At 37.5% G+C, this 23,375-nt stretch overlaps 1 pseudogene; it reads right to left on the bottom strand.

The window, feature by feature from the left end:
• Positions 1-822: 822 nt before the first annotated feature.
• LOC112605863 lies at positions 823-4,078 on the bottom strand (annotated as a pseudogene).
• Positions 4,079-23,375: the final 19,297 nt, after the last annotated feature.

Here is a 23,375-nt window from a genome sequence, read left to right on the forward strand (position 1 = left end):
ATGGAAGTCCATCTCTTAAATATATTCCTATGCTTTTCCTTCTCCAGGTTAAACAACAATTCCTAGAAACTCTTCATCTTGTAATATATTTTCTATCTTCTTCTTTTCGTCTTCTTTCCTATTTTTAAAAAATTACCTATAATACAAATTATCATTCTCAATCTCACTCTCTCTCCCTCCCTGTTGCCGCCCCTCTTTCTTCCCTCCTTCCTTGCTCAAAAAAGGCCTTGCCTGTCCCTAACTCTGATGCCTCAGATCTGTCTGAGCACATAACCAAATCATATCCCCAGATTTCCTTGTATATCTATCATTTCTTCAGGGCTTGAAGAGCCACTTTTCTTCCCTTTAGAGAGGTATCAAATTTGGTTACCATTATTTTATGTGCCACTTAAAGCCATTGATAGAATGTTCGACTCTTTTCAGAAGTGTAACATCATAGTAGCACTGCAAAGCATGTCAAACTGGACATCTTTCAGGCTGAGGGAATTCTGAGGCAGCATTCAATGTGAACTGTTATTCATCTTCTGTAGCAATATTTCTCTTTTCTTACAGAAACCCCACTCTTTTTTCTTCGTAGCTCTTTTTATATCTCCTCTAATTAACATAATGCCATTCTAATCGCTTTGATGAAATTAGTAGGTTTGTTATTTCTATATCTTTTTGTATGATTGAAAAATAATCCTCTCTTTGCTTAAGTTTTTTTTTTAAGAAAACATCTCAAATCAATAGTTTTTTTTTTTTTAATTCCATCAATAAAATATTGCAAACAGGTCTTAGAAATCACCTGGCATCTTGTTTCTGAAGCTGGACAACTCTTAGGTCTTATTCATCAGACTGCTGAACTGTTCCTTTTTCAGAGACATGGATAGTATCCAAAAAGATTCTGATATTCTTGTTTTTAACTGTTACAGCTTTCTCAATCAAAGTAGCTGAACTTGAAACAAGCCCAATGTCATTTACTTCAAGGATTAACTCATCTTTCTGGGACTGAGATACTGAACAACCAGCACCTGGCCTCTGCAGATGTATTTTTCACCCAAGACATTTCTAATTCAACCAGATCCCGTTTGTCATGGGTAATGATGTTGATGGAGAAGTGAGCTCACATGGACCTCATGTTGCAATGGAAGCCCAGTGCAACTCCCTTGCTCATGTTCTATTCATGACTACAAAGAGCGCAAACAATAGTCAGCTCCTTCGTATTTCCCCACTACTTGCCAACCCAGAGCCTCTTCTTTCTCTTTCCAAGGAGACTGAGATCTACACTGATGTGGTTGAAGTCCCTCTGCAAGGTCTCTCTGGGGCCCATTACAATATTTGTTTGTCCTTTCAGAGTGATGTTGACATTTTCTGGAATGTTGACAGTCGGCTGAGAATGTCTTTATTCTTGCAGTAGATGCAGCAAGAAGCTACTTCGCTTGATTTTTAAGAACGGTTCTTTGTTAAACAAACAAACAAACAAAAAACAAGTGTCACGTTTCTTTCACAGCCCTCAAAGGAACCTAATATAATTAGACACTTATAAAAGTCAGTAGTTCTGATATAAGAGGGATTGAAAATTAAAAGAAGGCTGGAGACAGATGAAAAGGGCATGTAACTGAATTTGTCTGTCTTCAGATCTGTTGTAGCCCCAGCCCAAACTCTAGTCTATTATGTCCAACTTGATTCAGAAGTATAACAGTTATCTCAAACATAACTGAGCTCTTGATTAGTCCCCATGCCCCCATGACATGACTGTTACTCTTTCAGTGTTCTCCTTCTAGTAATGGGGATATTTTTCTTCTAGTTGCCCAAACTGAAAAATTGAAGTCATCTTAACTCTTCTCTTCTTCTTACACCACATATACAATCCGTCCATAAATTCTTCATACTCTATCTTTAACTATATCCTGGATTTAAGCACTTCTTATTGCCTTCACTGCAACAACTCTGCTCCCTTCTACCACAATCTTACCTAGATTATTGCAGATGTCTCTTAATTGGTGTCTCTGTTTCCATCACTGATCTTCCACAGTTTATTGTCTACACAGCAGCAGTACACATAAGTCATACTTTGTCATGTCTGTGCTTAAAACCAGTAGCCTCCCATTACGCTCAAAGTAATTTCCAAATCCCTTAACATGGTATATAAGGCCTTAGTTTATTTGACCTTCAGATATTTCATTGTTCTCATTTTTACTATTTCACCCTCTCTCACTGTACTCCAGATTCCACAGTCACTTTGCTATTTCGAGAAACTCAAACATTTGAGATACACTGCCTCTTAGGGTCTTTGCTGCTGCTTTAAAATGTTCTTTTCTTTCCTTCCTTCTTTCCTTCCTTCCTTCCTTTCCTTTTCTTTTCTTTTCTTTTCTTTTCTTTTCTTTTCTTTCTTTCTTTCTTTATTTCTTTCTTTCTTTTTCTTTCTTTCTTTCTTTCTCTCTTTTCTTTCTTTCTTTCTCTCTCTCTCTTTCTCTCCTTCTCTCCTTCTTTCTCTCCTTCTCCTTCTCTCCTTCTCTCTCTCTCTTTCTCTCTCTCTTGCTCTCTTGCTCTCTTTCTTTCTCTCTTTCTCTCTCTCTCCCTCCCTCCCTCTCTCTCTCTTTCTCTTTCTTTCTTTCTTCCTTTCTTTCTTCCTTTCCTTCCTTTGCTTCCTTCCCTTCCTTCCCTTCTTTCTTTCTTTCCTTCCTTCCTTCCTTCCTTCCTTCCTTCCTTCCTTCCTTCCTTCCTTCCTTCCTTCCTTCCTTCCTTCCTTAGATGAAGTCTTGCTCTGTCACCCAGGCTGCAGTGTCATGGTGTGATCTCAGCTCACTGCAGCCTCTGCCTTCTGGGTTCCAGTGATTCTCCTGCCTCAGCCTCCTGGGTAGCTGGGATTACAGGTGCCCGCCACCATACCTGGATAATTTTTGTATTGTTAGTAGAGACAGGGTTTTACCATGTTGGCCAGGCTAGTCTGGAACTCCTGACCTCAGGTGATCTGTGCACCTTGGTCTCTGAAAGTGTTGGGGTTACAGGCATGAGGCACTGAGCCCGGCCCATAAAATGTTCTTATGCCCATATGTGTATGGCTCATAAATAGCCATGAATCCTCTCACACTCTGCTGATGCTACTCCATCAACCAGGGACCTTCCGTCACTACCTTACTGAAAATAATAAGCCTTATCACTCTCTATGCACTAGACATTGCTTTTTTTTTTTTTCATGGCAGTTACCACCACCAGACCTATTGCCCATTGGTATTCATTTATTTTGTTTTCCATCTGCCCCATGAGGGTAAGAATGAGGTATATTTTATGTTCCATTGGCTTCCCAGTTCCTGGAATACTGCTTGGCACATGTTAGGTACACAATCTATTTTCTTCCAGTGAATGACTGAAACTACAGCAAGCCATGGTTTGAAATTGGGGTAAAGTAGGGTAAGAACAAGTTATAGAATCAGGAAGAACTTGAGTCTGAATCTTTTTCTGGCTCTGCCCACCCTAATTTTGGCAAGTTGGTTAACTCCTATATGGATAACATATAGAATAACATATATGGATAACATATGTATGTGGGAGACAGAGAGAGAGAATGACACATATAAATTACCTGGCACAGTACATGGTCCTCGGAACTCATTAAAGGTCACTTTCTGACCCTTCCTATTAGGCCCTTCCTTCTCTAAGCAACTCACTCACCTTTTCTGGATGATGTCTTGGCTGGTGTCTTAGACTTCCTTGCTATCAGAAAGAACTCAGTTGAGACCCATAAGGCTCCCACCACTAAAATAATTGGGGTGTCTGTGCCTGTGCTTGTTTGTAAACTTGGCTTGTTACAACCTGTAGACGTGTTTTTCGACAGATGTTTGACATCGTGTGTCTTCCAGCACAGACAGTACCTTGATTTGTGGTGCAATGTACATTCAGGTTGAAAACTGCTATCTAAATTAGTGCTGCATGAGGCAGTTTACCCAGAGCCTCATGCTGCTACCGCTAAAGGACGACTCAAATCCTCTAGCTGTGTGTGGGAGGAAACATGACAGTTCAATTTAAATACCTCTGCAGATGCACTAAGTTCTGAAAGACACATTCTCTGCAGCGCACTGTGTTTCTGTGCTGTCATTCTGTCTATTCAGTCTCAGCTGCAGTCTAACAGAGAGGGGAAGAGGTGGCCTGTGTTCTGAATCAACAAGTCGTATCATCAGCATAATAGTTAAGAGGATGACTTCTGGACGAAGACTGCCTACATTCAAATACTGACTTCACAACTCCTTAGCTATATGGTCTGAGCAATCCAACAGCCTCAATTTCCTCATCTGTAATATTGGGATGATCCATAATAGTACTCATCTTTTTGAGTCATTGTGAGAATTAAATAATATCTTTCAAGTAAATCACTTAGAACATTTTCTGGAAAGTTATAAGTTTTAATGCTAAGTACAGATGATTATCATTATGCATGGAATAAGGTGGAAGAGGAGCAATAGTACAAAGATTAATCAGAAACGGCCACTTAATAAACCTGGTTGAATCCCCTAATAAAGACAGGGATGTAACTAACTCTAATACAGAGCAACGTAGAAACAGAAACGAAATGTACTTAAGCCAGTGGGTTACAGGGTAAGGAAGAATTCACTGGAGGCTGAGGATGGAAGTGAGGCATGTATAGGGAGGAAGGAGCTGATTTACTTGTGATCTAGAAACTGATCCTATTTAAATAGACGTAAGCAATATTTGATACTAAGGAAAGACACAGGCATGATTAAAACTACTTATCTTAATGTGAGGAACTTTGAGCTCAGACTCTTTTATCACATGTTTTTCAGCTTTTAAGTGAGGAAATAGTATTCACATTGGCCAAAGTCGATGAGCAAGGTGTCAGGGAGCCTTTATTATGCACCAGGAGCAAAGCAATTAGCTTTTCAGCCCATCCTAAGCTTCCCAGAAAGGGAGTTCCTGTCTCCATTTTACAGATGAGAAAACAGAACTCGGGTGGGTTAAGTAAATTAAACTTCCGTTAGCTAGTAGAATCTGGCTGTAAACCCAGATTTACATTGTTGTAGATCCTACATTCTTTCTACACTGTCGTGCTACCCGCTAATAGATGCTGAAATGTATTCTTTCTGAATGAATGCAGAATGAATGAATGATTCATTCTTCTGAATGAATCACTAAGAGGCATTCCTGAATCCCTGTTGGTGATTAGCTCTATGTGACACACCTTTCTTCATGCCATAGCACACAAAAAAGATGGCAATATTTGTCAGGCATGCTGAGAAAACTAGATAGGGTTGTCCCTGGCATCTGGCTGCCCTAAGCCTTGCCTGGACTGAGGAAATAAAGCATCTAAAAATATCTTTGATCTTGGTACACTTACATGTTACATACCTGGGCTAGAGGAGGATAATCCATTAACTCAACCCTATTAGCTGCTCCTGCCCCTGTCAGTTTCTCTGGGTTTCACTCAACCACAGGAGAACAGATGGTACAAGGAGATCAGTGGCACAAAGAGTCCCACCACGAGTCCTGCTTAGGACGCCACCAGCAATTCTCCTTTACCACATGATTGAAAGCTCTGTGCAGAATGCATTTCAGAAAACGAGCATCCTCTCCAACACCATTCCTCGTTTTCACTGTGCCATGAAACACCATATGTATTTATATCACACGAGTGGCAATGTTTAAAAGAAAAACCTTTTAAATCAGTTTTCACATTATTCCAAATGATGGGAAAAGATCATTTTGTTTCTCTCTTAGGGATAGGAAGGCAGTGGTTTTTTTTTTTTTTTAATTTCTTCCCAGCAATCCAAAGGATCTGGTGTTTCCACACCTGTGACAAGTATCCTTTAAGATGTGCAGTGTCTGGGACACATCTGGTTAGATCGGCAGTTCTTGTATAACTGGACTTAAAATGGTGTGGGCTTCTCCTTCCTGACTGAGCAAATTTAACATCCCTCCCGTCTTCAATTTGAGTGTATTTATAATCCTGTATCCAACTGCATCTGGGAATCATTTCATTGTCTGCTTCCTGAACCTGTTTGTGTCATCAGGGCTATTCTGTAGGGTCAGCCCTGTACTTTGAATCAAATTGTTTGTCTTGGACACATTTGTACTTCAAACTGAGCCTTATGTGCTGGGCCTTCTTTCATTCCAAATTGGGAATTCTATTTCGTTCCATGACCTTCAGACATCTACAGACACATGCCAACATACACACTTGTATGCCAAGCAAGGTTCCTTGACAACCAGCCTGGGCAGAGCTCCAGGTCTCCTGCTTACCTGGGTGAGTAACACAGGAAGTAGCAGGGGGTACAATGCAGAGAGGACAAGAATAGCTTCAGTAGTGGCAGCTGAGAAGAAATTGTAGGAGGCAAGTGGGTTGATTCCCTATATATTACAGTTTCTGACTCGGAAAGCAAAGATAAGTTAACTTTTATGTGACATGTTATAGTTTTTGCAATGTTTCTTACATCCTGCTATCTGTTTTTAACTCAAAGCAGTGGGTTTCATATCCATATGTCGGGACTTCAAGAAGAACACTTTCTTTATTGCACTGATTTTGTTAATTTTAAGTACCAACCATTGGCTACAGTCCTTTAAAAGGCCAACTTTTTATAAGCATTAGTATTGCCTCATGCATTATCATGTGCTTCTAGAAGGGCATTTGTTTTCTAAGCCAAGAGAATTCAGAGACTTCAGCTCCACTCATTCAGGTTGCAATATGGCAATTTCAAGTTACAGGAGAGGTTGAAATGATATTGTAGTGATAGCTGAGGGATGGAAAGGAAGGAAGAGCCTAAGGGGAGTATGAAAGAGTGAAAGTGCAGTTTAATTGGACAGTGAATGGGGAAAGTGGAGAAAATCCTTTGGTGTTCTTGTCAAAAAACTGGACAGTGGGTTTAATTATATCTATTTATTAATAAGGGGCATATAAAGGGAGCAAATGTCTGGGATTATAGTTTATAACATAAAAATATGGAATTAGAAATTTCAATATTTCAATATCCAGCATTGACTAATGATTTGGTAAGTGGCAGAGTTCTTGCAGAGAGAAAAGAAACACTAGCCATTCTGGAAGGCCATCCTCACACACACTTTCTGAGTGAAGAGAAAGAATAAGACAGGGATTTACAGGAACATAAACCACTGCTCTGTGCAGTCTATGTCTCACAGGAGGATCTGTGAAGTAGAGAAGGCAGGATTAGGGGTGGAGAGGAGATTCATCATTATCAGCTATTTTTGGCTAGAGGCTAAAAACCGTAAGCTTGTAGTCTCATTAAAAGAGTCTCTCCATTCACTCAACTCTTCATCACTCCGGAAATAGAATATAGTTTTGTGAGAAGACATTTTCTGGCTTTCTATTCTCCATGAATTCACATACACACAAACACACCCCACACAACACATACACACTACAAATACACCATACACACAAAACGCATATGTACCATACACACCACACATATATTACACATACACACCACCACACACACACTACACACACCACACACACGCCACACACACACTACACACACCACATGCACACACTACACATATCACACACACCACATACACCACACATGCACCACATATGCACCACACACAGACCACATGCCACATACCACACACACACACCCCACACGTACACGACATACCCCACACACACACACACATCAAACACCACACACCACACACAAAAACATTATTTTTGCGCACATAGACATCTGTAGATACCCTCCTATTTCTGGAGGGAGAGCTTTCAATCTTTAGACTCTCTGACCTCTCACGTGGATTCAAGGTGAGAAAAAAAAGGGACTTCAATACCCCCCAAATCTTAGATTTATTAGAACTGGGAAGAATGTGTTAAAGGTAGATGCACCTTAAAATTAGAATACCTAGCCCAGTTAACTCGTCATAAACACATGACCCCACTGTGTGATGAGGCAAAGTTTCTGGGTTCTCAGAAGAACTAGTAAGAATTACCAATTTCTTATATTGCCCTTTTTCTCCCACATTTAAATCTCTATAAACTTCACACATTCCCTATCATCCGCTGACGTCCAGTTTTTGAAACTTTCAGTGTGTCCTCTGGAATTAACATTCTATTAGCAGCAGAATTGCCTATATTCTCAGAACGTTTTCTGAGCATTTCCTTCATCTTTCCCCTGTTATCCTCTTCAGTGTGGCTATTTTTTCCCCCCTACAACTCCTCAACCACCAGTCCTGGAAGAAGAGCAGCTATCTTCCTTCTCTCCAGGTAAGCTTCCAGAGCTTTCCTCTGAAAGCCCTAGCTTGAAATCTCATATCACCATTTTATGTCATCTACTTACCACTCCTTGCCAATATTCTTGCTTATCAATCTTTGAGTTACTTCTCTTGATATATAAATGATATTAGTTATTGATTCAATGTTTCTTTCTCTATCACAACTCTACTCTTTATTCTTGGTAATTTCAATGTATATGAAAATAATCTTTCCAGTCATTCTTGGCCTCAATTCCTTGAGCTCCTCTCCTCTCATGATCTGGGTGTCTGTGCCACTTTAATTCACAACCTAATTTAACTTCAATCCTTCCTAAATTTCAACTGTATATGAACCATGCTCACAATGCAGTGATTACCTTTCTTTTTCCAGATCAATAATTTTATTACTGCAATTTCAATAATCAATAGACCCTACTGGACGTCCATTCTTTTATCCTGCCAATTTTTCTTGGCCCTTAAATCTCTGGTTTGCTTCCACTGCTTTTCCAGCTTAAATTCAATGGTGAATCATTATAATCAGTTTCTTCTTCCATTCCTCTTCAATTCCCTTGCCTCTCTCTCATTTATTAATATTCTTTCATGAAACATTGGTGAAATTCAACTCCCCATCTACCCGGTGTCTCTGGCCATGCAGTTTACTACCTGCAACAGAAAGTCTTGATCTTACTGGCAGGTTCCATATAAATTGATGATGACAAACAAAAACGCAGGCCTAAATCATGCTATAAATTGTTAGTCAATTCACTCTTTCATTCTTCTAACTCAACAATCTGCTGATGACCTTGTTTCTCACTTCACTGAGAAAAATGACACAATCAGAGAATGATTTACACTCACATCAACCACCCCTATGGAGTCAACCAAAATATAAATTTTGTTGCTCTAGTTGAGCTATCTACACTGCTAAGTAAAAACCAATATCTTGACCAGGCGTGGTGGCTCACGCCTGTAATCCCAGCACTTTGGAAGGCCATGACGGGTGGATCACGAGGTCAGGAGTTTGAGACCAGCCTGACCAACATGGTGAAACCCCGTCTCTACTAAAAATACAAAAATTAGCTGGGCGTGGTGGCGTGTGCCTATAATCCCAGCTACTCGGGAGGCTGAGGCAGGAGAATTGCTTGAACCAGAGGGGCAGAGGTTGCAGTGAGTCGAGATTGTGCCACTGCACTCCAGCTTGGGTGAGAGAGAGAGATTCTGTCTAAAAAAAAAAAATCTAAAAAACACCCAAAAAACAATCTCTCTATTTGTACACTGAACTCTATCTCTTCTTGCCTACTTAAAAAACAAAAACAAAAAAATCAAAAAATTATCTTCCCTCTCTCATGTGTAAGGCATTGTTTTCCTCTTTACTGGCACCATTCCCATCCATAGTCACACGTGCTCCAGTTTTTTCCCTTTTGAAGAAAAATCTTATGCCATTTTCCCCACCTCCCAGCTTATGTACCATTTCCTCTCTTCTCTTTGCAGCTCGTATCCTTAAAGAAAAGTCCATTTTGTCTGCTGCTGATTCCTCTCTTCTCATTTTCTTTAAAACCTACTAACTCAGGTTTCCATCACTTTCAATGAAAGTGTTGGAAAGTTGCTATATGGTAGAGGCAATGGGCCCTTGTCAATCTTCATCCTATTTAACTACAGGTGTTTGACAAATCGTAGTCACTACTTCCTTCTTAAAACACTCCACTCATTTGTCTACCAGAACCTTATATTCTTGGCTTTTTTTATCTCACTTGTCACTCCTTCCTAACCTTCCTTTGCTGGTTCTTCCTGCTTTTCCTGGACTCTTACAGTTATCTACCCCAGAGATCAGTCTTTAATTCTGTTATATTCTCAGCCTATACTCACTCCCTTAATAGTCTCATCTGATCTCCATGCTATTTGCCAGTCTACCAGAGTTACACCTCTAAAACACACTGAGATTCTCACCTATGGGCTAGTAGATACGACAGCCTGTTCAACATCACCAAGTGGATGCATAGAGAGCATCTCAAAGTTAACATGTCCAACTTCTGATCTTCCTCCCAAACTAAACTCTATCTGCAGACCCCACCAACTCAGTTATAAATGTTCTTTCCTACTAGTTTCTGATACCAAAAATCTTGGATGCTCTTGGATTTTAGTTATTTGCTCTCAAACTCTACATTTGATCTCAATGGAGATTCTATTGGCTCTACCTTTACAATATATCCAGAATTTTTAACACTTCTTATCACTCTGTGTGAGCCTTCTAACAGGTCTCTGAAAATAAAATTTCCACTTTGGTTTGGTCCTTTAAACTGTATTCTCAGTACAGCAGCCAGAGGGGGTCTGTCTAAAAATATGTCAGTAAATAGTATAGTATTTCTTTGTTCCAGTCCTTACAGTGCCTCCTATCTCATGCAAAGGAAAACTCAAATGCCTTCCATTAGCCTACAAAGTTGTTAATTTTCCAAGCTCAACTATTGACTCCCTCCATGCATTTTCCTCCAAATATATCTGGCACTTCACCATTGTTCAGATATACAAAACATCCCCCAGCTTATTGTCTTTGCATGAGCTGCTCCCCTTCTTTTAAGCAGTCTTCCTCCAATTTTCCACTTATCAAATGCCCTTGCCTTCTTCCAATGTTTGCTTAAATGTTTTCGTTACTGTGGGGCTTCTTCTGTTTACTCAATGTAGAATTATGTCCAGCCCCCCACCCACCACACACATGTACCCTCATACCCCAATTCTCTTACTCTTCTTTTTCTTCCCATATCACTTGTAATTTTCTAACATGGTATATATCCTACTTTTAAAAATTATATGAATGTGGATTATTTAATCTTTATCTCCCTTCTCTATGATGTAAGCACCAAAAGGACAGAAATCATTATTTTTTTTTCAGTAATGTATCCCAATATTCTGAAATAATGCATGGAACATAATATGTGCTCAAAAAATATCTATAGGAAAAAATAGATGATTGAAAGAATAGATGAGCTGGCTGTTCTCAGTTTTGTCCTAAGCCACTTAGACAAACATGTACTTAGAGAGGTGATACAGTCTTTGACATCCAACACAGTTATTTATTTATAATATATTATTTATTGAGAGTATGAGCTTGTATATGTTATTGAATGCCATCAAAGAGATTGGCATAACAGATACTCATCTTTGTTTTGAGGGGGAAAACGGAAATAAATTAAGTCAAACACTTATCATAGTGCTTGGTACATAATAAGTATTCAATAAATGCTGGCAATTACAGTGTGCTTTTAAATAGTTGCTGTTTTCATTTTCCATCTTCCTCTTGCTTCAGAGGGAAGTAGATAGTAACTATTTTCTTTTGTGACACAAGTCAGTATTTCTGAGCATCTGTGGCTTATAGCTTCTGATCAGATTGTGTCAATAGTGTGCCTGAGTTTAATGAATTTAATCGGCAAGCATATTGTTTGTGCAGGAAAAAAAGCAATTGTCTCTGTGTGATATTTGTTTCTGATTAGCAACAACAATTGCCTCTCCATTTTCAAGCTCTGGTTCATATCAGAGTAATGTTTCTGCAGTGCATACTAGATGAAAATGAGATTAGATTTTCTTTCACTGACAGCCTGACTACAAGCCTTTTAAAGGTAAAAACAAAATACTCCTACACAGGGCACGAGTTCTATTTCTTTTAAATAGGATGTCATATTGCAAATAGCATAATGCAGCTGCAGTAAATAAAGAGCATTTGTTATTTTTAGATTGGCAGGGTATGGACGGAAGTGGAGAAAAATGTTCCAGGTTGGTTGTGCAAGACTTTCAAAACGAAAAGTGAGCCAAACTGAGGGAACCCTAATACAATTCCTAACAATGGAAAAGCATCTCTTCTACAGTCTCCTCTCTCTCTCTTTTTAAATTATAATTTAGAGACTAATTAAAAAAGAGTAAAAAAGATGGTGGGAATTTTGTTTAAAGAAAATTAAGTGAACAAAATCTCATGCAAGGTTTTTATCATACTAATATAGGAAGACAAATTATAAATGAAATGAGAACTTGACAGAGACTCATATACATTTATACCTCTGAGTTTGGCAAAGACATCTTGTTGAAACATGATTGGCTGGAGAGAATAGCAGAAAAAGATTATTAAGAAATCTCTTTTTTCACAGAATCTTAAAATATTGGGATGAGAAGGGATCTTTTGAATCATATTATTTTTCACCATTTTTAGGTGAAAATACTGAGAGTCAGCAATTTTAAATGTCTTGCCCAGTGTCACATGGGAGGTGAACTAAGCAGCAATATCCCTGGACATTGAGTCCCATACATTTGTACTCCATTCACGCTACCTCTTCTGTCATATCACATCAGAGATGGTGACGCTAACTTATTGACTTTTAAAATAAACAAAAAATGATTTAAAGGGAGAAGGTCTTTTAAATAGCATTAGTCATGAAACATCAATTTTAGAACTTAAAAGGAGAATGAAATTCTATTCAGAAGGATTTTTGGCATAATTAGACTAGCATCTAGATATTAAGAAGTGTTACAGTATAATGGAAAATATATCTATGCAATGGAGAGGAAGATATCTATTTCAGACGATTGCTAAAATGACTCATGCAAAATCTTTTAACCTTGTGCCTGATGCTTAGTAGATGCTCAACAAATGCTATGTATGCCCCTAACCTTCACTTAAATTTTCTTTCATCTACATTGTAACTTTTACATGGTAACTTTTGCTCTTAGAAAAATTGAAAAGCATCATGAACCAGCTGAAGGACAAGCCAGGTGAAAAGCATATTTACATTATATCATTCAAAGTCTCATCAGAAAACAGAGGTAGTAATGGCTTCATAAATGGGATATTAACAAAGGTAAAGACAGGATTAGTGGAAATCAACAAAGAATGGTATAAAATATCCAGGATTCATAAAATATTATGCAGCCATAAAAAAGAATCAGATAATGTCCTTTGCAGGGACTTTGATGGAGCTAGAAGCTATTATCCTCAGCAAACTACGCAGGAACGGAAAAGCAAACACTGCATGTTTTCACTTATACATGGGAGCTGAATGATGAGAACAGATGGAAACATGGGGGGAACAACCAACACTGGGGCCTGTCCTTGGTAGGGTGAGGGGAGGGAGAGCATCAGGAGGGATGCTGGGCTTAATACCTGGGTGATGGGTTGATCTGTTCAGCAAACCACTGTGACATATGTTTATCTATGTGACAAACCTGCATATGTACACTGGAACTTAAAATAAAAACTGAAGAGCAAAAAAATAAATAATAAAAATGAATAAATATAAATGTACAATATTAGCAACAGCATGGAATTGCTACTAGCTCTAGGCCCAAAGCAGCAGAGAAGGAAGAGTTATCATAATCCTTAGGAAGAGGAGCTATAGCAATAAAGAAGAGCTGACCAAGAGGAGATGCACATTTTAATTTTGAGATAATTGCAGATTCATATTCAGTTATAAGAAACAATACACACAAATCCCACGTGTCCTATACCCAGTTTCTTCCAATGGTAACATCTTGAAAAATGAGTACAATATCACAACAAGGATATTGACATTTACACTGTCAAAGTATGGGACAGACAGTTCCATCAGCATGAGGAACGCTCGTGTTGCACGTTAATAGCTACACCCATGGGTAAGTATGTCCATAAGCAACCATTAATCTGTTCTCAATTTTTGTAATTTTGTCACTTAAAGAACAAAACGTAAATGGAATTTTGCAGCAGATAAACTTTTGGGATTGACTTTTTCATCCAATAATTATCCGGAGATTCATCTAAATTGCTGGGTATATCAATAGTTTGTTCCTTTTTGTTTCAGAGTAGTATTCCATGGTATGCATATAGTACAATTTGTTTAACCATGACCATTCACAGTTTTTTTAGTCATTCAATGGTTTGACCATTGAAAAACATCTGAGCTTTTTCTAGTTTTTGGCTATTTATGTATAAAACTGCTGTGAATAAAAAGAAACGATCAACAGAGTGATCAGACAACCTGCAGAATGGAAGAAAATATTTGCCAACGAGCACATGAAAAAACGCTCAATATCAGTAACCATTAGAGAAATGCAAATTAAAACCACAATAGAGTACCAACTCATACCAGCCAGAATGATTATTATTAAAAAGTTAAAAAATAATAACAGATGCTGACAAGATTACAGAGAAAAGGGAATACTTATACACTGCTGGTGGGAGTGCAAATTAGTTCAGCCACTGTGGAAAGCAGTTTGGCAATTTCTGAAATAACTCAAAACAGAATTACCAATCGATCCAGCAATCTCATTATTGGCTATATACCCAAAGGAATATAAATCATTCTCCCATAAAGACACGTGCACACGTATGTTCATCACAGCACTATCTGCAATAGCAAAGATATGGAATCAACCTACATTACTACTAATGGTAGACTGAATTTTTAAAAATGTGCTATATAGATACCATGGAATACTATGCCGCCATGGTATTAAAAAAATGTGTGGTATGTAGACACCATGGAACACTATGCAGTTCATTAAAATGAACACGATCACGTCCTTTGCAGCAACATGGATGGAGCTTAAGGCCACTACCCTATTCTGGTGTTAGTTTTAACACCAAAATAGAAAACCAAATACTGCATCTTTTTATTTGTAAGTGGGAGCCAAACATCAACTGCATAGGGACACAAAGAAGGGAGCAACAGACTGGGGCCTACTAGAGGGTGGAGGTTGGGAAGAGGGTGAGGATTGAAAATCTACCTGTCAGGTACTATGCTTTTTACATGAGTGATGAAATAATCTGCACACTAAACCTCACGACATACAATTTACCTATATAAGAAACCTGCACTTGTACCCCTCAACTTAAAATAAAGAGGAAAGAAACTGCTATGAGCACCCAGCATAACTGTTGTGTGAACATAATTGTTTGTATCTCTGGGATAATGCCCAGGAGTGCAATTGTTGAGTTTTAAGGTAGTTGTTTGATTTGTTTTTGAAGAAACTGTTAATCGGTCTTCCAGAGAAGTGATACCATTTTACATTTCTGCCAACAATGTATGACTGATATAGTTTATCCACATCCTTGCCAGAATGTTGTATTGTCGGGTTTATTTTGTTTTGTTTTTCAGCCATTCTTAAAGGTGTGAATTGATCTCATTGTGGTTTTTATTTGCATTCTTCTCATGGTTAATACCGTTGAATGTCTTCCAGTGTGCTTATTTGGCATCTGTACATTCTCCTCATGAAATGTCTCTTCATAGTCTTTTGCCCATTTTTAAATTAGACTGTTTGTTTTAAATAGAAAATGCATATATTTGCACATCAAATCCTCACATGAACTGGAATCTAGATCCTTTGATTTCATAGCTGTCAGACACCAACTAAAAATGTGAGTCTATCTACTTGGGAGTTCTTAAGCTCTTATTTTCTGGAATATTCAACTTGGCATTTCTGAAAGTGATAACATGAATCAATCTCTATTCACTTCTAATGGAAAAAGAGTACAATTCACATAAATGGAGGTATCCCCACAAATGAAGCACCTGAGAAGTTGGAGCTTCTTTTCAATTTGGTAGTTTAGTGAGAGTCTTACAAATTTAATATGAATTTCAAAATGTTCCTACTGAAATAAGAATGTTCCTTGCTATTGCTTAAGTCTATTTCAAATGTTGGTTACTCCTTCTTGATTGGGAAAGACAGACCCTGTAAAATCTTCCAGTTAGTTTTCCATTTTATTTTTCATTGCATTAAGGAAAGACATGGAGTAACACCTCTGGTGACACAAGTGTTTAATAATGCAAGACCATTGCTTCGTTTCTGTGATTCTTTAGAAATGAAGCCATTTGAAGACTTAATTATATGAAACTTTGTTTTTGTAAATGCAATGGAGAATACTGGGTATTTAAAAGAAGGTCATGGCACTTATTAAAATCATAGTAATAATAAAGATCCCCAAGAGAAGGGTAGAGTGATTTCCCTTATCTTACAGAAAGGAAATCTGACACTGAAAAAAAATGTTTGGTAGTGGCTGCTCAATCTATTCTTAATAAAGGTGATTCAGTTATTATGCTAATTCAAAGATTTTAAAAAAAATAATAGAAAATTACTCTGCTCACAGATCTAAGTGATTATAACTTGTCCTCAGGGTGCAGTTCCATGCTTTTATCAGGGCATTTGAAGACTACAAATTGAGACTATTCTGCCTTTTAAGTGTCTGGTCAAACAGCACCTCTGTATGCTCCCTATGTCTGAACACATGGAAACACTTGTCATCTACACCTCTGTGCATTTGGTCTTTGTCATGTGTATTGTCAATAGCATCCTCAAGATCCAGGGATCTATGGTCATAAGGAGAGATCCTTCAAGTTGCATTTATTATTCCACTATTAAGATACTCTTTGGATATATAGTTTGTTTTACATTTCTATTCGTATCTTGCAAATGTCCAAAGTAAATCATAAATTAAGTAGAATTTAAATCAGGATCAGAAAGTATAACTATGCTCACTTATTTGTCACTGCCTAAATTTCTACTATTTTAAGGAACCAAAGAATGTTTCCCTTGACTCTGGAATCTTTATCCATATGGAAGTTAGCTCAGATTAAAAAGGGAGAATCTAAATCTTTTTTCCTTCTTTGTAAGCAAATACGTTCCTTGAAAAAGCTAACATGTCGGAACACTTATCGTAGTGTTCATCTAGAATAAACACTGTCGTGGAAAACAAACAAAAAACGGTATCTGGTAGAGGTGTTTGGGAGTTTGTGATTGAGTTTGATTTGTGAAAGTCCTTTTCCTCATTAATTAGTAAGTTATTTTCTTGAACTTCATTGAAGAAAAGATGCTGTACATTGTAGCATGTGGTGCAATAATTGAAGCACTACTGAAAACTTGCATGTAGATAGTTAGATGAGATAGATAATAGATAGATAGATAGATACATAGATAGATAGTGATCTGCCCAGGAAGGAAAATGTAGGGAGATGATTCTTGCTTTGTAGGATAAGATTCCCTGTCTTTAGCTTGAGGCCTCTGCATGGAAGAGAAAAAAGATGATAGGTTTTGTTTGTTTGTTTGTTTTGTTTTGTTTTCTTTTGAGACAGCGTCTTACTCAGTCACCCAGACTGGAGTGCAGTGGTACAACCGTAGCTCACTGCAGCCTCAGCCTCCTGGCTCAAGTAATCCTCCCACCTCAGGCACCACCGCTAAACCCCCAAGTAGCTGGGACGAAAGGCATACAGCACCATGCCTGGCTAATTTTTAAAAATTTTTGTAGAAATTGATACTTTTGCCCAGGCTGGTCTCTAACTCCCGGGCTCAAGTGATCCTCCCACCTCAGCTCCCAAAGTGCAGGCAAGAGCCACCATACCTGGCCTGATGCACTTTTTGGTAAGATGAACCTGAGTTCAAATTCCTTCTCTGATTTAGGATAAGTTTTTAAGCCATTTTCCTCTGTTCCAGTTGTAAAGAAAGCATTTTGCTCTTGGAAATCTAGCTCTAGGAGAAGCCAAGGCTCCGTTTAAGGCATTTGACTCCCTAAAGACTTCCAAGTTGTGAAGAAGCCCAAGATAGCCATAGCAATAGAGCATTTGGAGAGAAATGCTTGACCAGAATCAGCTGTACTTGTCATCCCGCCCAGGTGGAGAGTGTGAATAAAGAAGCCTTCAGATGACTATTTCAGTTGTCACAGATTGCAACCATGAATGAAAGGCCTCAAACAAAAACTGCCCACTAAGCTCAGTAAGCCTGCTAAACTGAGAAAAAGTAACCTTTATTTCTTTAAAGACTAGAAATAGGATATATGAAATCCAGTGATATGGTTTGGCTGTGTCTCCATCCAAATCTCATCTTGAATTGCCACATGTTGTGGGAGGCACCTGGTGGGAGGTAACTGAATCATGGGGGCAAGTCTTGCCCTTGCTGTTCTCGTGATAGTGAATTAATATCATGAGATTTGATGGTTTTAAAAATGAGAGTTTTCCTGCACAAGTTCTCCAGTTTTGCCTGCCACCATCCGTAAGACATGAGTTTTTCCTCCTTGCCTTCCCTGATGATTGTGAGGCCTCTCCATCCACATGGAACTGTAAGTCCATTAAACCCCCTTTCTTTTGCAAATTGCCCAGTCTTGTGTATGTTTTTATCAGCAGTGTGAAAATGGATTAATACATCCAGGAATATAAGAGCTTAATAAATGATAACTGTTCAAATGATGTGCAAAATAAACATAGAACACAAATTATTTAAATGGCACATAAATTAATATATATCAAGATACAATGAAAACAAAAAAGTATTATTTTCTAAAACAAAGCTCTGTAATTAATATTAGCTCTTTTAGCAAACTGACAAAAATGTTTACCAGTTCCATATTCTGTTCCAAGATTCAAAATCCCAATTTTAGTATTCTATGCTTTTGTTTTTTTATTTGTCATGTGGGAACAATAATAGTATCCACCTCACAGAGTTACTGTGAATAGTAAATGAGTTCTGCAGAACAATGCCTAGCATATAGTAAGTGCTTCGTAAGTGTTTAATAGTATTTGTATCTGTGTTTTTGAGAGTCTCTTTGATCTCATTAAGTAATTTACAGTCATTCACTGGGCCTAGAAGCTACAAGCGTTAAAGTTCCATCCTCTCCTCTAAGGCAGAAACCAGGACAGAATTTTTTCCTTACTCATACTGACAGATTCAAGTCCTGCCTACCCAGGAAACCATCTTCCTTACTAAGGACGTGAGGCTGAACATTTCTCTTCCTAAGTATTTAGGAAATGAATATTTTCTTATTCCTTTTTCATTGCAAATGGGGAAGCCCATAATCCCATGAAAATTAAGGTAACCACCCCATTTGAATATTATTCTGACTTCAGTTTTTCCAAAATGACATAAATCATCTTTCTTACTAAATCTATTTTCCCACTAAAACTACATCAAAATACTGCTTTTGGAAACAGATTCTACCTTCTCTGAGAAATTATTCTGGGGCGTGCCCTCCTTCTTTCCCTTCTACCCCACTCCCCAAAACACACACAGTGCACTGTGGTCATATAGCTTCCAGAATCTGCAATGAACATCTCCTCATAGGCCAATTTATCTCTTCACAATAAATGTATTTCCCTGATTAATCATTAGCTTTGTGAGAGTGTGGACCATGTGTGTAGGCTTTAGAGTTAACACCAAGTTAATATAGCAGCCTCATAAGGGACCAGCTGTATAAATTAGGCTTAACTTGTATTAGTTAAGCTAGACTGAGTTAACACTAGACTTAACTAAGCTTGTCACGTAAAAGAAATGACTCCCAGTTGAATATGAATTTCAGATAAATACTTTTTTAAAAAAAAAACTTAGTATAAATGTCCCAAATGTTGAATGGGGTATCATCTATAAATTCAAATTTACCTGGGAATCCTATACTATTATTTGATAAGTCTGGCAACCTTAGACTTTACTAGACCCAGTTTCCTTAACTGTAAAATAGGAAAATAATACTGGCTTCACAGGGTTGTTTGGTATTTTAAGTTCATGATACAAAATAGCAAGCTGTTTACCTTACCTTAGGTCTTTGCTAAAATGCTTCTTGAGGTCACCTGTGGCTAACTCGTCTAAAATATTAACAATCTTCACATGATCCCATATATCCCCCTTTTTTTTTTTAACATTTCTCCTTAATCATTTACTATCTACCATGCTATATATTTTATGCATTTTATATACCATTTCTTTGCCCCAACTAAGACATATCTCCACAAGAGCAGGGAATTTTGTCTGCTTTGTTCACTGGTAAATCTCTGGTGCCCAGAAAGTGGCTGGCACGTGAAGAAATAATTGTTCCTTGAATAAATGAATGGATCAATCAATGTGCATGTTGCTGTTATAATCTTTTTATACCACACAGTAGAGAACATAAAGTCCTGGTTGAATGAATGTAAAAATTGGTTTTGTGAACCACTGAAGGTTTGTGGGCAGGACAGCAATGAGTTAATAGACTGATAGCCCGGGCATGAACAAGAGTAGTTGGTAAGGGAGATGAAAGGTATGACTGTGAAGTCAAGAATGTGGAATAATTTAAATTACCAGGAGCAAAACTAGCTGCAATTTTAGACATGGTCAATCGATCTTATGGCTCCTCTGTTCTCAATGGTGAAACATTCCCTTGGAGACAGGATTAAAATACACAAACTATTTATCAGTTGAAGAAACAGGGGCTAAGACTGAATTAAGAGATTTAACCAAGTTTATAACATAAACAGGCTCCAAGTCCACCTTTCTTTCTACTTCAGTACAGCCGCTTAAGCCTTATGAAAAACTCTGAAACAATTTTTCTCCAGCCTTGGGCAGATTCACAGGCCTGCGTTTTATAGAGTCCTGACCCATAAAATGGGATAATGCCACAATCTCCCTCCAGGGGCTATTAGAGGGATTTATAGGTCAGGATTGCCAAACACGCTGGGGAGGGAAAACACAATTGTGCTTAGTCACAAGTCCTCATTTTGCATAACCTAACACCTGAAATCCTCAGGTTTCAGTAATTTATTTTATACTTGTTTGACCAATGAGCAGTGAGCTCAGTTTTTTCTGTCTCGTGGCAAAAGCAGGTCTCAGAAACTCAGTATTATTTATAACAAACTTAGCTCTGAGTTTCTTAATGATATAAATCATTGTTATATATTCATGATTATAATTATATATTCAACATACAGTAATTTCTTTGGGTTCTCAATTTATAATCTTTGGGCAGGTTTACAAATGTCTCTAACTTTTTGGAATGGAGAGCCTTCTGGGGACAATTCCTTGTTGCTGAGATTTTCTACTGACTCAGTCCTCTGTTACTGGCATGCAGGTCTGACCACCTTATTGTTTAATATCTAATCAGAATGAAATTCCTTTTATATGGGTGCAGCTACAACAAAATATGATATTCATGACTGTCTGAAGAGTCAGAAGGAGACTGAAAGGCTGAGACTGTGTGGTCAGGCAATAGGAAAGAAAGGTCACATCTGCATACCTATGATAATGTAATTAAATAAGAGATAAGGATTTACATTCCAGGTTCATTTGCCAGAATTTCAATCTCCTTCTCTTTCTCTTTTCTATCAAAATGCAGAAATTTGGCCTCTTCTTTGGAGAAGAAAAAGTGTTATGTCTGTCTCGAATACAGATATTCCTATTTATATGAAAATAAATAACAGGGAACTTAACCTTCTACTTGTCATAATCTACCGAGTACATCCATTGCCAGGGAGTTGTACAGCACATTTTATTGTAAGGAAGGGAATGTATTTACCCTGAACGAATTTGAAATGCTCAGACAAACCAAGTAGGTAGACATAATATTAGAAGCTAACAATTATATGGTGTTAACTTTATGTCATACAAGCCCTGAGGACTTTCATTCATTAAATTATTTATTCCTCAGAACATCCCTAAAAGGCAGAAATTTATAATTTCTTCCATTTTGCATATTAGAAATTTATTTCACAGAGCAGTTAAGTAACTTGTTCAAAGTTGTACATCTAGTAAGTAGGAGAGCTGAGATTTGAACTCAGGCTCTCTAGTTTCCTAATCTCTGCTCTCCTTCACTGTGATATACTGCTTATGCCATTAACAGATACTGGCAAATAAATTCCTTATTGCCTTACCCAAGGTCAATCTGAAAGTCATCACAGTGTCTTTTTTTGTTTTGTTTTTGAGAGATGATCTTAACTGCTAGTGGCTGTCACTAGTTGAAATTTTGAGTTGTGGGCAGCCACTCACTGATTTGGTAACTGTATAAAAAAATTAAATAAAAACTACCAATGAAATTGAGTCAACCTACTTGATTTGGATTTTTAATTTTTTTTTTAAATACAGCAGTGGAAATAATTTTCTTAAATCACTACTTTAGATAATCCACTAAGCATCTTCATAAGAGTGTGGAATATAATTGTCATAAAAAACTTCTGAGTAAGATACATAAAACTTAGTTAATTTTCCAAAAATTACACACCAAAAACATGACAGAATTGGCCTCCAAACCATGTTTTCCTGGCTCAAAACTCATGGGACTTACAATATGTGATGCTATTAGAAAACTACAGAGAACTACATGCATGTGTAAGCATGAATATAGAGTTTTGTAATAGAAACTAAAACATAGGACAAAATGTGTAGGAATGTAATACAATGGTTTATATACCTTAAATGTGGGCAGTCTTTGGGTCTGTTTCACTAATCTATGCAAAAATTGCACATCAATATTTTTCTTCATTCATCATTTTTTTCACAGGTGTTTCAGCTTTGAAGCTACAGGACAATAACAACACAAAGGCTGGCCACTTTGTTTCATGCCTCCTTGACCCGTGTGTTCCATGTATGAAAATCTTTAGATTTATGTTTTCTAATTACTTTAACTAGGACCTCTGTATTCCTGTGGCTTATAATCATAGAAACTTGTCAGGGCTCAAAGAAGTGAGCTAACTTGCAAGCAACTATTGTTTGGCTATATGATGTCATGAATCCTGTTTAGTTTGTGATTACTTTGGAAGAGAATAAAACTGAAAAGTCAATGTAACCATTCCAGTATTCTCTCTAGAGTAGTGTCAATTTAAACTGGGATATCTCCTAAAATTATGTCAGTGAATTTTGCATTCTCTCTGTTCAGTTTTATTAAGTTTACACTTATTCTTAGTCATGATAATCAATGATTAGTGTATGTCTAATTGAAATGACCTCTCATCTGTTGTTTTGCATTTTCCTCTAAAATCCCTTTCAAAAGGGGTTGCACCTCCTTTCTACTAAATATTTAAAAGGGCAGCAGGTGATAATATTTTTTGCATTATATAGCAATTCTTTCTCCATCTGCTGAAGGTTTTTAATTTTTTTTCTTGCTCCTTTTTCTTCTTCCCTTTCCCCAACCAGGGTATAAAGTGTAACTAAATTAGTCCAGAGATCCTAGGGTTTAACATCTTTAAAAACTTTATTATTGATAGTTCAGCTTTCTTAGAATGCCTTATACTAAAAGGATAATGGAGTTTTGTAACTGTGCTTTATTATATCAAAGGAAAGCATATTTGTTAATAAACTACTAAATGCCAGTGTCTATATCTGAGCCTTCAGAGACCTCTTTGCAGGCACAAAGTTTTCATCTCATGGGCTTACTCTGACGTATTAGTAATATTTGACTGAAGTACACATTGAGAGTAATTCTGTCGCCATACCTG

This window comes from Theropithecus gelada, chromosome 14 (assembly GCF_003255815.1).
Source record: "Theropithecus gelada isolate Dixy chromosome 14, Tgel_1.0, whole genome shotgun sequence".
NCBI lineage: Eukaryota > Metazoa > Chordata > Mammalia > Primates > Cercopithecidae > Theropithecus > Theropithecus gelada.